This window comes from Leucoraja erinacea, chromosome 1 (genome assembly GCF_028641065.1).
Source record: "Leucoraja erinacea ecotype New England chromosome 1, Leri_hhj_1, whole genome shotgun sequence".
In the NCBI taxonomy this organism is placed as follows: Eukaryota; Metazoa; Chordata; class Chondrichthyes; order Rajiformes; family Rajidae; genus Leucoraja; species Leucoraja erinaceus.
The window spans coordinates 72,757,934-72,772,929 of record NC_073377.1 but is presented as its reverse complement, the minus strand read 5'-3'; the positions used below and the strand labels follow the sequence as shown (position 1 = coordinate 72,772,929).

Genomic DNA, 14,996 nt, shown 5'->3' with positions numbered 1-14,996 from the left:
ACACAACAAAATTTGCTAATGGCTTCAGAACAGTACTTTGCAGAGAGAATCTTTCAAATTTGGCTGCTGGGTATTCAATATGAATAGTTAGTGGTCTGGTGATTTACATTGTGAAGAATGTGAACCAATCATTTTGCTGCTGATTACATTCAAGAATATGACCAATGTATTATGAACACTTAAACATGACTATATTATCTACTTCCTTTGAGAAATCTCACGACTTCACATTTAAAGAAGCTCATTTTAAAAGTTGCAGATTTTCGATGAAATACATGAAGGAAACACACATTGGCAATGAAGTAAAATCTTTACCTTCAGCAAGGTGTATCCTCCTCTCACAAACCCGCACGGCAATGGAATGCCCTTCAGACTCATGGCTGATTGCCTTTTAGTTAATATTTCACCAGGCACTAAACAACTCTCCTGTCCCACCCTCAGAGCAAACAGCTCCACCGAGTGCAAGGTGCACAAAGAGAGACACTCAGAGGGGAAAGGGGAAAAAAAATGAACATGGTGTATGCTGACATAGCGCTGCCAGGCACTGCACTATTGAAAAATGTTTTGTCAAATATTTATAGGGAAATAAAACCCCAAAAAATCAATCTAAAAATACCTGTGTAAACATGCTAACGAACATTTTATCACCAAATCTGCCTTACAAGATGAAGGACTGTACAAACTAAGAAAAACAGAACAAAATTGAAGACCCATAACTAATATATACAGTTAGTCAAGCATATGGTGCCATGATTTAGAACATACAAGGATATTTTAGTATTTACAATGTGCCGAGCCTTTCATAAACAGGATAACCATTTTGGGCCATTTTCTCTTTACCAACTCACTGTGAGTACTAAACATCGCTTATGAAAATTATTCACTTCTCAACAGGTGAGGTATTAAAAAGTAAAAAGTCTTTCATCGTTACATTTTTACTTGGCAAAAGCAACTGTTGTTTGCAGATTAACCAGAGCAAATGAATCATTTAAATATTTAACAGATCTAACTGACAAAGACAAGGATTTTATTTGGGAAAGGAGCAAAATTATAATTGGTGATAGGTGGCGCAGTGAAACTTGAAGGGAAAATATAGTGATATTACAAAAAGATTAGTAAGAGACCAAGGTGTGTTGACATCAGGCTTGTCAACAATGTGAATGTTTTAAGCATTTTACCACATAAACGCGCAGTTACAATCTATGGCAGAAAATATATTTTATAGATATTTAAAAAGTATTGTTTCATAGAAGGATGTGGATTCATTTCAATCAATGGAATCACGTTCGTCAGCATTAAAGCAGAATTTAAATGCCGTCCGCACAATAGTACTAACCTTTTGCGTTCATTTTCGAACTTACTTTAAAGAGTAAAGTTTGCCAAAAACAATAAATGAAATACCTTTCTTCAAATCAACGGACAGTACTACCGAACAACCTAACAACAAGGCTATATTAGGTTTGTGAAACACTCACTGCATTTGAATCCATTACATTTGGTGGAGATGCCAATGAAAGTATCACTTGAAATCACAGTAATTGTAAAATTCATACCTGTGTAGGCTGGACTTCCTCTGAGAAATCTGTTAAAATATTGGATCTCTCTTCAAGTCTACACAGTGGAACCCTGATCAGTCAGCGCTGGGAACTGAAATGCTTTGGTACTAGTTTGTTTACCTAAATGTAAAACAGGGGAGGTGCCACCTTATTAGGCTTCACCTATCAATCACTCATTGTGGCCTTATGAAGAGACTTTACCACTGAGGTCAAAAAGGATCACATTTGGACATTTATCATGTACATATCACGTCCTAAACAGGTCTGAATCAGCCGACATGGTTTGACGGAGGAAAGCATTGACTCAGTATTCACATTCTGGAGGTTGGGCAGCCCATGGGAAAGGAGGAGAGAGAGAGAGAGACAGAGACAGAGAGACAGAGACAGAGAGAGAGAGAGAGAGAGAGAGAGAGAGAGAGACAGACAGACAGAGACAGAGACAGAGACAGAGGGACAGAGAGAGACAGAGAGAGAGACAGAGACAGAGAAAGAGAGGGACAGAGAGAGAGACAGGGAGAGACAGAGACAGACAGACAGAGACAGAGACAGAGAGAAAGAGACACAGAGAGAGAGAGAGAGAGAGAGAGAGAGAGAGAGAGAGAGACACAGGAATTAAGGCAGAAGTCCACTATCAGGTTGCATTAGCATACATCTCATTGTGAAGCCAGGCCCCGAGGTGGGGGTTGTCTAAACCAGCACCAATTCACACATGTAGGTAATTAGAGTAAAGAAACATTAAAGATCTTTAAACACAAGCGATCAGTCGGGGAGGTGGTCAACAGAGGAAAGAGATTCGTAAAATACTTAAAGTAATAATGAAGTAAATGAGGTAAATGTCAGTTAATCACGTAAAAGTAAACAAAGAAAGCAGAATTAGTGGGCAGAAATTACAACTTGTGAAATTACAACTTGTGATGAAAATCTGAATCTGAAATCAGGCTACAACATATTACTCGGAAGAATGGAGACACAGGGGGCTGCAGGTGCTGGAATCTTGACCTGTTGTTTGTCTCTTTCCCTCTACAGAAGCTGCCTGACCGAATGAGTTCCTGCAGCATTTTTATTTTTATTTGCAGGGCTGCCAACTCTCACGCATTGAGCGTGAGACTCACGCATTTGACGAAATTCTCACACTGATGACAGAAGTTCTCACGCTCCAAAAAATATTTTTTTAAATATACACATAAATAAATAATGTCACACTCCTCCACATTCACCAATGAGAATAGTTTATGTCGGCGTGTCCCCCCCCCACCACAGGATTCCTTGCCCTTTGAAAATTGCTTGTAGATTCTGTCTCTCAGAATCCCCTCCAATAATTTACCCATCGCTGATATTAGGCTCACTGGTATGCAGTTCCCAGATTTTTCCTTGTCGCCTTTCTTAAATAAAGGCTCCAGTCTTCCAGCATCTCACCCGTGACTTGAGGATGCAATTATTTTTGCTGGGGCACCACATTTTCTTCCTTGGCTTCCTACATTATCCTCGGCTACCCTTGATCAGGTCCTGGGAATTTATCTACTTAATGCATTTTAAGTCCTTCAGCATCTTAATGCCTCGCCCATCGCCTGTGGCTCCACATATAGTTGACCTTATTGATCTTTAACCAGCCATATTCTCACTCTAGTTAGGTCTTTTGCCTTAATGCACTTGAGGAGTCCCTTAGGATTCCCCTTTACCTCATTGCCAAAGCTATCACATGCCCCCCTTTTTTCTCTTTCCTAATTCCTAATGCCATGATGTTCCTAAATGTGATGCAATGTTTGAATATTCTGCTCGGTAAACTAAAAGGCAGCAGGCCACTGGAGGCACGAAATAGTGCAGCAGATGGGAAAATGGCATACACAGTGAACCAGTTCCTCCGCGGCTGTGGGGATGGACTTTTTAGTAAATATGAATTGGGGACTTTTGAGATAGTTACACAATTTTGCAAGAAGTGCAAATTTACAAGCCTCTGTAACTGTAGAATATCTTAAAAAAATGAGCATTCACAACAGGAAACAGTAGCTACAAATGATCGGCCTTGAGCAATGGATCAAATGAGATGTAGGAGGACATGATGCTGGATTGAGCACCCCCTGTCTCTGATGCAACATCAGGAGTCATGTTGGCGGAAATGGACCTGTAGGGTCAGCATTGACCAGAAGGGGACAACCCTCAATGAAAAGAGGCAGCCTTACATGGAAACGCTGGATCTGGAATTATCTTGTCCGCTGGAGAAGGTGGCTGGACCTACCAACAGTAGCTCAGGTAAAGGACAAGCCTTTTAATTGACATTGGAGCTGGCCTCTATCCTTCTGTTCTGGTTTATTGTTATTGTTGGGAGCTGTGTACATTCTCCACTGTGGTCCATTGTTGTGACAATGATATCGCTCTTGCATTCCTCGCTGATTGATATCACTACATTTTGCACAGTGGCCTCTACGCAAAGGCACATCATGCACACAGTCAATTAGTTACACATTTTGCCCCTTGTGCACTCGAAAACACTGATTACATTTCGTGATCAAGCATTTCCATTCAGTTGCTTTGTGCATAAAAACATTGCAAGATGTAAGTGAATTTTCAGATCTCGATTTTTCAAAATGGACCAACCCAAAACTGTGTCTGCCCCTTTACCTTCACACATGCTGCCTGACCCACTGAACACCTTGTTGAAGATTCCAGCATCTTCAGTCTCTAGTGTCTCCATATCTGTCAGATATAGGAGGAACAAAACATCCCAGGGGAAGCCCATGTGATCACTGGGAGAACCTGCAAAGCAACAGAGATCAGAATTGAACTGGATCTCTGCGGCTCTGAGTCAACTACACTACCTACAATGTCATCGTGCCGGCCCTGTGAAACCTTGAAATGTTATCTGAAGATAGACACAAAACGCTGGAGTAACTCAGCGGGACAGGCAGCATCTCTGGATAGAAGGAATGGGTGACAGAGATGCTCTCTGCCCTGCTGAGTAACTTCAGCATTCGGTGTCTATCTTCAATGTAAACCAGCATCTGCAGTTCCTTCCTACACATTACATTATCTGAAGTGGGTTTACAGTACATGAGATCCTTGCCACTGACATGGCCTTGAACATTTACATCTCACACTAATCAAATATGGGACCTAACCTGTATTCAATTCAATTCAATTCAATTCAACTTTAATGTCATTGCACAGATACAAGTATGGGTACAACGAAATGCAGTTTAGCGTCAGTCCGTAGTAATAGTGCAATATAGAAATAAAAATACAGAATAAGCAAACAATGTGGACGGAGAGACTGGAGAAATCTATCGGCGGGACTCCGAGTTCAGCAATGTGATAATGTTGTTGTAGAAGCTGTTCCTCATCCTACTAGTACGTGACCTGAGGTTCCTGTACCGCCTCCCTGATGGGAGGAGGACAAACAGTCCATGGTTGGGGTGTGAGGGGTCTTTGATGATCTTCCCGGCCCGTCTCAGACACCGTTTTCGGTGGAGGGCATCCATGGCAGGGAGCGGGGCACCGATGATGTACTGAGCGGTTTTCACCACCCGTTGTAGTGACTTCCTGTCCGCTGCAGTGCAACTGCTGTACCATACCATGAAGCAGGTGGTCAGGATGGTTTCGATGGTGCAGTGGTAAAAGTTGGTCAGGATCTGGGGGGACAGGTGGGCTTTCTTGAGCCTCCTCAGGAAGTAAAGGCGCTGCTGCGCCTTTTTGATCAGTTTGGTGGTATTGAGGGACCAGGACAGATCCTCCGAGATATGTACCATGACTTGGACCATGACATACTCTTCCAATCACAAACCTCCCTATCTCAATCTCAACATTATGTACAATACAATGGTCAATTACCTTTACTGCAATTAACAAAGTTCCATTATATTAAAGTTATTTTATCTCATTGTGGACCTTTGCAGGCTCCAATTATTTACATTTCAAACAAATTAAATTAACACGCCAACCCAACCCCTTCAGCATCCCACAACCTACAATGGAACTCAATAAGATAAACTCTTGATTTGATCACATCCCAAAATAGTTTTGTTAAATTCAGAACCAAACTTGCCTCAAATGTATATTAAAGTTGCTGAGGATTAATGGTAAACAATCCATTGTCTATTTATCTCACAGCATAAGCTAGGGCAAAAATGGCCTAATGACCCTTGTGGCTAAGGGGATCAGGGGGTATGGAGAGAAGGCAGGTACGGGATACTGAGTTGGATGATCAGCCATGATCATATTGAATGGCGGTGCAGGCTCGAAGGACCGAATGGCCTACTCCTGCACCTAATTTCTATGTTTCTATATGTTTCTAAAAACATAACTGGATAGCAGCACTCACATGGGCTGTCAGCTGGACTGTGAAGAAAGGCCCTCTTGCAAAGAAACCCTTAGAGAATAAATGATGAAAGCCAGGCAATTTAGAAGGTAAAAGTAAAATTCAAATGCGTGAAAGAAGAAGGCACAAGGTGAAGAAAGAAAATACTGGTATTAAGTTAGAATAGTATGCATGTGTTTTATTCATTTTTCCTTTGTTCTGTTTTCTTTTAAATAAATATTCTACAGTTCTCAAGGTAAGAAGCTGGTCTAATAGATGTGTCCAGCAATTTCTTCGTTTTTATTCAGATTTCTAACATCTGTAGCGACCGATTTCTTGTATTATTAGGTGATCACTACTGATACAAGAGCACTATATTTCAGTATGAGTGACAATAACAAATAAATACTAATACCAATACAGGGTTAAAATAATCTGATATTTCTTATGATTGGGTGTCCTTGAAATGCACTCTACCAGCTGGTTTACACCTTTGATGAGAGCCGGAAAAGGAATAGAGAAACTAAAGATGAGACCAGAAGACTAAACTTATAACGGCCTATAATTTACCAGAAAATTCACGACAGCCATTTTTGTAATTTCTGCAAGCTTCCAATATATAATGTTGCAGACATATTAACAGTCAAAGCTTTATGGACACCCATTTGCTTGCAAACATTCATATGAGAGTTTAAGTTTGTGGTCAGTGGTACGATTGCGTAGCAGTAGAGTTGCTGCCCAACAGCGCCAGAGACCTGGGTTTGATACGGAGTTTGTATGTTCTCCCCGTGACCGCGTGGATTTTTCCCGGGTGCTCTGGTTTCTTCCCACACTCCAAAAACGTACAGGTTTGTCAGTTAATTGGCCTCGGTAAAAATAATAAACTATCCCTAGTGTGTAGAGTGTGCTTGTGTAATGGGGATCGCTGGTCGGTGCGGACTCCATATAACATATAACAACCATATAACAATTACAGCACGGAAACAGGCCATCTCGGCCCTAAAAGTCCGTGCCGAACAACTTTTTTTCCCTTAGTCCCACCTGCCTGCACTCATACCATAACCCTCCATTCCCTTCTCATCCATATGCCTATCCAATTTATTTTTAAATGATACCAACGAACCTGCCTCCACCACTTCCACTGGAAGCTCATTCCACACAGCTATCACTCTCTGAGTAAAGAAGTTCCCCCTCATGTTACCCCTAAATTTCTGTCCCTTAATTCTGAAGTCATGTCCTCTTGTTTGAATCTTCCCTATTCTCAAAGGGAAAAGCTTGTCCACATCAACTCTGTCTATCCCTCTCATCATTTTATAGACCTCTATCAAGTCCCCCCTTAACCTTCTGCGCTCCAGAGAATAAAGACATATGAATAAATATCCAGAAAATAAAGACTCGATGGGCCGAAGGGCCTGTTCCCTTACTGTATCTCTAAACTAAACTAAACTCTGAACCAATGGCAGTTAACCTGTCTAAATTCTTCTGCACCCAACAAGACTCTTCGACGAAATGACTCCTACATTGGCCAGATGATCAGGGGAACATTTTGTTATGGAATTGATCACTGGGCTCAGTTTGCAATTTTCCACAAAGAACATGGAATCGAGATGAACCAGTTTTATTCTCTAGAAAAGTTGCAAGTGGAATTTGATGAGCTTTTTCTTAGGGCAGTGCTACATGTATTAAAAGCAAAAAGGTAGGTGGATGTTAAAATAGGTATGTGCTAAGAATCCATTTTAAGTTCAGAATTTCTAATGTTTCCTATTTTTCAATGTTCTTATGTGGTCTAATTGTACAGGAGATATATTGGTTGTCTTAATGTGGGTGTGCATACAGGGTAGTTCCGCTATAACATGGTCGTTGCATTCTTTAGAAACCACATGATATGGAAAAACTCATTATAAAACTATTGTCATGGGGAAAAGAGGGGTTAGACTTTTAGACTCGTAAAGACAAATATATTTCCCCCACAGGATTTTTAAGAGTAAATATTTTGATTAATTTTATTGATAATAAACCTTGTTGTCACCTTCCCCTCAGTTAACAATGAACCATTCTACATTTCCTTACCATCGTCTGCTTTGATGTAATTTTCGCACCTCACCCTTCCATATCCTTCTCTCCTGACCCTGAAGAAGGGTCGCGACCCAAAATGTAACTAATTTTATTTCTTCCAGAAATGCTGCCCATCCCGCTGACTTACTCCAGCACCCTGTGAAGCGTCGCCTGTCCATGTTCTCCAGAGATGCTGCCTGACCCGCTGAGTTACTCCAGCATTTTTTGCCTGTCTTCGTTGTAAAGCAGCATCTGCAGTTCCTTCCTTTGCAAATATTGATTTCTCTAACTTGAAGTAACCCTTGCATCCCCTCTCTCTCTGTCCCTCCCAAACCTTAATCCTGAGTTTCACTGTCTGTATAACATATTATCATGTGTACGAAGGAACTGCGGACATTACTGGACTTTACCTTGCACTAAACTTTATTCCCTATCCTGTATCTGTACACTGTGGACGGCTCAATTGTAATCATGTGTAGTCTTTCCGCTGACTGGTTTGCGTGCAACAAAAGCTTTTCACTGTACTTCGGTACACGTGACCAACGATGTTGGGGGAGTCCAGAACAAGGGGTCACAGTTTAAGAATAAGTGGTAGGCCATTTTGGACTGAGATGAGGAAAAACGTTTTCACCCAGAGAGTTGTGAATCTGTGGAATTCTTTGCCAGAGAAGCCAGTGGAGGCCAATTCACTGGATGTTTTCAAGAGAGAGTTAGATTTAGCTCTTGGGGCTAACCATCTAACCATATAACCATATAACAATTACAGCACGGAAACAGGTCATCTCGGCCCTACAAGTCCGTGCCGAACAACTTTTTTCCCTTAGTCCCACCTGCCTGCACTCATACCATAACCCTCCATTCCCTTCTCATCCATATGCCTATCCAATTTATTTTTAAATGATACCAACGAACCTGCCGCCACCACTTCCACTGGAAGCTCATTCCATACCGCTACCACTCTCTGAGTAAAGAAGTTCCCCCTCATATTACCCCTAAACTTCTGTCCCTTAATTCTGAAGTCATGTCCTCTTGTTTGAATCTTCCCTATTCTCAAAGGGAAAAGCTTGTCCACATCAACTCTGTCTATCCCTCTCATCATTTTAAAGACCTCTATCAAGTCCCCCCTTAACCTTCTGCGCTCCAGAGAATAAATACCTAACTTATTCAACCTATCTCTGTAACTTAGTTGTTGAAACCTTACAACTAACAGAATCAAGGGATATGGGGAAAAAGCAGGAATGGGGTTCTGATTTTAGATGATCAGCCATCTGGCAGTGAATGGCAGTGCGGGCTCGAAGGGCTGAAAGGTCTACTCCTGCACCTATTTTCTATGTTTCTATGTTTCCATATTGCAAAAGAAAAGATAAGTTTTACAGTTCTGTGATTCATTTTCTTTGTCAATGGCAGAAGATCTTGTTTTGTGCAAAGCAAAGCAGAAGTCCTTGCTTGGAGAAATTGGAATATGATATTACTCTGACTCCAAAACAAAAAATTAAGGGGTTAGAAAGGGCAAAGTTTGTTTCCTTTTCCTCATCAGCAACTGTCCTGGATTTAGTCCTAAACAAAAGTAAAAGATTTCCATGCATTTCACCGAAGTGTAATTAGCCATATTTGATACTGATCATTAAATGTTTAGTCCAAGAAGTAAGTTTTAAATAGCGTTTCAAAGGAGGAAAGAGAGGATTACAGACCTTACCTCGGTATGATAAAGTGAAGGTGCATACTCAAAGTTGGTGCAAATCAATGCCTTTTGGAATGAAGGGAAGATAACAGACCCAGAGAAGCCATGAAGTGCTTCAATGTGAGGATGAAATTGAACTAATTTATGCTTGTGTTCCAATCTTGGTCAGCACGCATAAGGATGATGGGTGTATGTATTGTAAGTTAGGATGCAGTCAACAGTTCTTATGTTTATAAACGGTGGAATAAGGAAGACAACTATTAATTTATAGGAATCCACAGGGAATTACATAAGTGTTTAGAGGGTTTCAGAAGGAGCTGAGCTGGGATGGGAATCAAGGTGGACCAGCAGGAGGTATCTGCATAAACACAATATAAAGATGTAAAGTGGTCATGTAGACATGTCAAGTCTGTGAATGCTTGAAATCAAGACCGTGCACCAAGGAAAGAGTCATGATCTGGGAAATGGAGCTTGTGGTTGGAAGGAAAATAAACGTTTCTCTCTTATTAACACTTGCTTAAAGGATATTTTAAAAATATTTTAGAGATACAGCGTGGAAACAGGTCCTTTGGCCCAAAGTGTCCGTGTAAGCCATATCATCCGTACACTAGGTCTACCTACAAATTAGGAACAATTTACAGAAGCCAATTAACCTACAAACCTGCATGTCTTTGGAATATGGGAGGAAACCAGGGTACCTCCAGAAAACCCAAGCGGTCACATGGAGAACATACAAATTCCATACTGACAGGACCCGTAGTCAGGATCAAACCTGGGTCTCTGGTGCGATAAGGCAGTAACTCAACGCTGTGCCACTGTGCCACCCCACCTATTGATTCCTCCTGACTCGATGTCAAATGAATAGCATGACTACACAGAGTTGGTGCCCTGTTGGCTCACACCAGTGATGCTGGATGACTTTCTGCTTTATTCCTGGAACAGTGGCTCAACGTCCACATTAGCATTTGTTCTGCCTGACTCTACTTATTCTCACTTGAAATAACTTTTCTCCTTCACTCCACACATTTCTTTCAGTTGAAAGATTTTGTATGGAATCCATAATGGTTCTGGCTACATTTTATCTTTTTGTTGGATGCATTAATACATTAATTTTTGACCAACACAGGTTCCCTCCCTGACTTATTTTTCAAAAACATTGGTCATTATATCAAAGGTAGACAAAAATGCTGGAGAAACTCAGCGGGTGAGGCAGCATCTATGGGGCAATGTGCCTTTCTGTTCTCATTCTTATTTGACTAACTTTGATGAGCTAACTAATGATGAGTATCTGTCGGCACGGGGCCTGTACTCACTGGAGTTTAGAAGAATGAGGGGGGACCTCATTGAAACACACAGAATAATGAAAGGCTTGGATAGAGTAAATGTGGTGAGGATGTTTCCACTAGTGGAAGAGTCAAGGACTAGAGGTCATGGCCTCAGAATTAAAGGAGCTTCTTTTAGGAGGAGATGAGGAGAAATGTGCTTTAATCAGCTGTATGCTGTATTGTATGTGTATGCTACTGGAGATCTTTATCTGTCATTTCCTGTGGACGGCGGCGCCCAGAGCCCACGGCTCGTTGGAAGGAGAGTGTTCATCAGTTTGCATTGCAAAATAAATAGAAATGAAAATAAAAAATACATGTCGGGAACAAATTTAACACTCTACTAAACATTCAACAGCCGTTCCGGCCGGCAGCGGCACAACAGTGGCTCTGCTGCAGTGTGGGGGTTTGTGCGCGATACTTGGCCGGGGGCAAAGTCCATTTAGCAGTCTTATAGCCTGTGGGAAGAAGCTGAGCACCACCCTGCGTGGTTTTGCAGCTAATGGCCCTGTACCTCTTCCCCATTGGGAGGATGGGGCTATGTCATGCGATGGACTCTAAGGGTCGGGGATGATGGAGATGGCTCTGGAGAGATACATTTCTTCCTGTATATGTCCATCACAGCTAGTGGAGCACCATGTTTATGCTTGCGGTCTTCACTATCCTGTGTCCAGTTGGGTGCCGTTTGTATGTAATGTATTGCAGCTCCCGAACCGGCAGTGATGTTTGTATGTCCAGTGTGCTCTCGACAATTAAATACTAAAACTCCGTAGGTGTGACTCTCTGACTCCTGCTTTACATAGTCTTCGGAGAGTTGAAGTCGATGCTGTATGGAATCTCATAACCAGAGGCTGGTTTTGGCCGTTTTCAGGTCATCAGACAGATGTATCCTAAGAACATTAATGCTGCTGACCCTTTCCACCTCAGCTCCGTCGATGTGCAGAGGTGTATGGTGTTGTTTCCCCGCCCTCCTGAAGTCAACCACCATCTCCTCATTTTTTTCAAAGGTAGACAAAAGGTTGTGGGAGAAACTCAGCCTGTGAGCAGCATCTATGGGGCATCCTGTACCTTTCTGTTCATCATTGTCACTGATGAGACCCACCACTGTTGTGTCATCAGCGAACTTGTTGATGAAGTTGTTATTGAGTCTGGCAGTACAGTCGTGTGTCAGCAGACTAAACAGAAGGGGGCTTAGGACACAGCCTTGGGGTGAGCCAGTGCTCACGGCTATGGTTTTTGATGTCCTACTGCCCACCCTGACTGTCTGCTGCCGTTGCGACAGAAAGTTCAGGACCCAGCTACATGTGCCAGCACCAACCCCCACCCAAGAAGGTGGTGAATCTGTGGAATTCTTTGCCACAGAAGTCAGTGGATATTTTCAAGGTTGAGATAGATAGATTCTTGATTAGTATAGGTGTCAGTGGTTATGGGGAAAAGGCAGGAGAATGGATTTAGGAGGGAGTGATAGATCAGCCATGATTGAATGGCAGAATAAACTTGATGGGCTGAATGGCCTAATTCTATTCCTATCACTTATGAACTTATGACAACGTTGCTTCAGATTTTTGTCCTTCCTTCACTTTTAAGCAATCAGATTCTGAATTTTGTATTTTACCTTTCTTGCCTCTAGACATGGACTCTCAATTTAGGTTTAGTTTTATTATGATCACATATACCGAGATACAGTGAAAATCTTTGTTTTTCATGCTGTCCAATTAAATCAGATAACATGTTGTTTAAGAGGGAATTGCAGATGCTGGAAAATCGAAGATACACAAAAATGCTAGAGAAACTCGGCGGGTGCAGCAGTATCTATGGAGCGAAGGAAATAGGCAACGTTTCAGGCCGAAACTCTTCTTCAGATAACATTATACATAAATGCAATCAAGCCAAATTCAAGTACGATAGGTAGAGTGAAGGGAAGGATACAGTGAAGAATATAGTTATCATCATTATAGCGGAACTGTTCCAGAGACAAAGACCAATGTCCGCAATGGAGTGGAGGAGAATTTGACAGTACCCTGGTTTCAGGAAGAACCGTGCAGAAGGGAGATTACAGAGGAGCGGGAAGAGGAAGGAATGGGTTTGAATGATCAATTAATGAGTATCGGAAGCCTACTGTTTCTGGAACACTTTCATTATTATTCTTTCCACTTTGTATTTTGAAGGAATTGCTCCCAGTTCATGGGTCTCCTTTACATTCAGTGACAAAGCGCAATGCTTCTCATTCAAGAATCCACCTGCACTGGGTCTCTCTAATCCCTTTGCTACTGACACATCTGCCAATTACCTATCCTCTCTTTTTGACATAAGTATATTATCCTACAAATCTGTATGTCTTTGGAACGTATGTCTAGATTCCTGTCATGTACAGCTTTTTATCAAGGTCAAATCGATAAGCTGAAGCACTGCTGAAGAACACTCACATGCACACAGACGTCACAAATTTCCTGAGAAGTTCCGATCACAGTTATTTACATTGTGCGCTGATATTGAAGTTTTTTTAAATTTCAAAAGTGAATTTTAGTCAAAAAATATATGCAAGAAATATGTGAAAACAGTGCATAGCTTTCGTTATATTTATAGTGTGTTTATACATTCAGTGTTATCGGTTATATTCATCTGTAGTGTTAGCACCGTCTGCAAATAAAGTACCATTGCCACTCATGTGACCTCCTTGGGCAATACAAAATGTAAGCATTTGAGAAGCCTCTCTACAAGGCTTATCCCAACAATGTCTAATGGCAGCAGGTTAGGCTACAGGTAGACACAAAATGCTGTAGTAACTCAGTGGGACAGGCAGCATCTCTAGAGAGAAGGAATGAGTGACATTTCGGGTCAAGACCCTTCTTCAGACTGCAGTCCGTAGGCTGCAGTCCTTCTCCACAAAACCATTTAATTGGCTGTACCAAACTTTAGTACATCCCTCAGTATGTACTCTCGCAGCTAGTGCAGGAGTCCTCCCGCAGCTAGTGCACACTGATCAACAGCAGTCACTTACAGATACAGTATCTCATTGTACTGGAAGACCAACAAGGAAGGCAAACCAAAGTGAGACATTCACCAAGTTTATCATCTACCAGAATACATGATGTTGGTCTTGTTATGCGGCAGCTGAACACAGTACTCCAAATGCAGCTTCACCAACGTCTCGTACAACTGTAACATACCGTCCCAATTCTAGAGAAATGAGGACTTGCAGATGCTGGTTTATAAAAAAAAGATACTAAGTACTGCAGTAACTCAGCGGGTCAGGCAACATCTCTGCAGAACGTGGATAGGTGACATTTTGGGTCACAACTAATTGTCGGGGAGGGGAAGAGAAGTTGAAAGAAAGGAGGGGCAGGACAAAGCCTGGCAGGAAATAGGTGGATGCAGGTGAGGAGGGGGAGGTTGGTTGATAGGCAGATGGTTGGGCAGAGTCCGGAGATGAAAAATCAGATGATATGATGCAGAATGATTGAAGAGTTGCAAATTGTGAAACTAGTGGAATGAATATAGGTAGAGGGGGATGGGAGAAATAGGTGTGAATCCTGGTGGGATACAGGGGAGAGGGGGAGGGGTGAAGAAAGGGGAGGGGGAGCTGGGGGAAATTTGTTGTCACAGGTAGATAACCAACTTATTTACCTGTGACCACCAATTTCAGGGAACCTTACACCTGTACTTCTAGATTCCACCACCAACAACCTCCCCGGGGCCCTAACATTCACTGTGAATGTCCAGACCTGATTTGGCATTCCAAATTCTACACCTCATATTTACCATCTCCATTAGCCATTCTTCATTCCACTTGCCAGCTGATCAAGATCTGACTGTCATTTTTGATAACCATCTTCATTGTCCATGATACCACTTTGTTTCATTTAGTTTAAAGATGCAATGTGGAAACAGACCCTTTGGCCCACCATCCATACTGACCATCGACCACCTGCTCACACCAGCTGTATGTTATCCCACTCTCTCATCCACTCCTTACTTATTAAGGGCAATTTTACAAGAGGCCAATTAACCTGCAAATCCTGCATGTCTTTGGGATGTGGGAGGAAAGTGAACCCATGAGGTCACAGGGAGAACGTACACGCTCCACACAG

General features: G+C 42.0%; 1 protein-coding gene across 15 annotated transcripts in view; it reads right to left on the bottom strand.

Annotated features, from left to right (window-relative positions):
- The window catches only part of rbm47 (RNA binding motif protein 47), a 212,798-nt gene that overhangs the window by 92,593 nt on the left and 105,209 nt on the right, over nucleotides 1-14,996 (bottom strand). Inside the window, exon 1 of one of the 15 annotated variants that reach the window (XM_055637252.1) lies at nucleotides 1,554-1,743. The exons of 13 other annotated variants lie outside the window; for them this stretch is intronic. The gene's annotated coding sequence lies outside the window, so the exon portion shown is untranslated. Of the gene's footprint in view, nucleotides 1-315; nucleotides 553-1,553; nucleotides 1,744-14,996 lie in introns of those variants that run through there. One more of the 15 variants, XM_055637268.1, reaches the window with a different exon arrangement.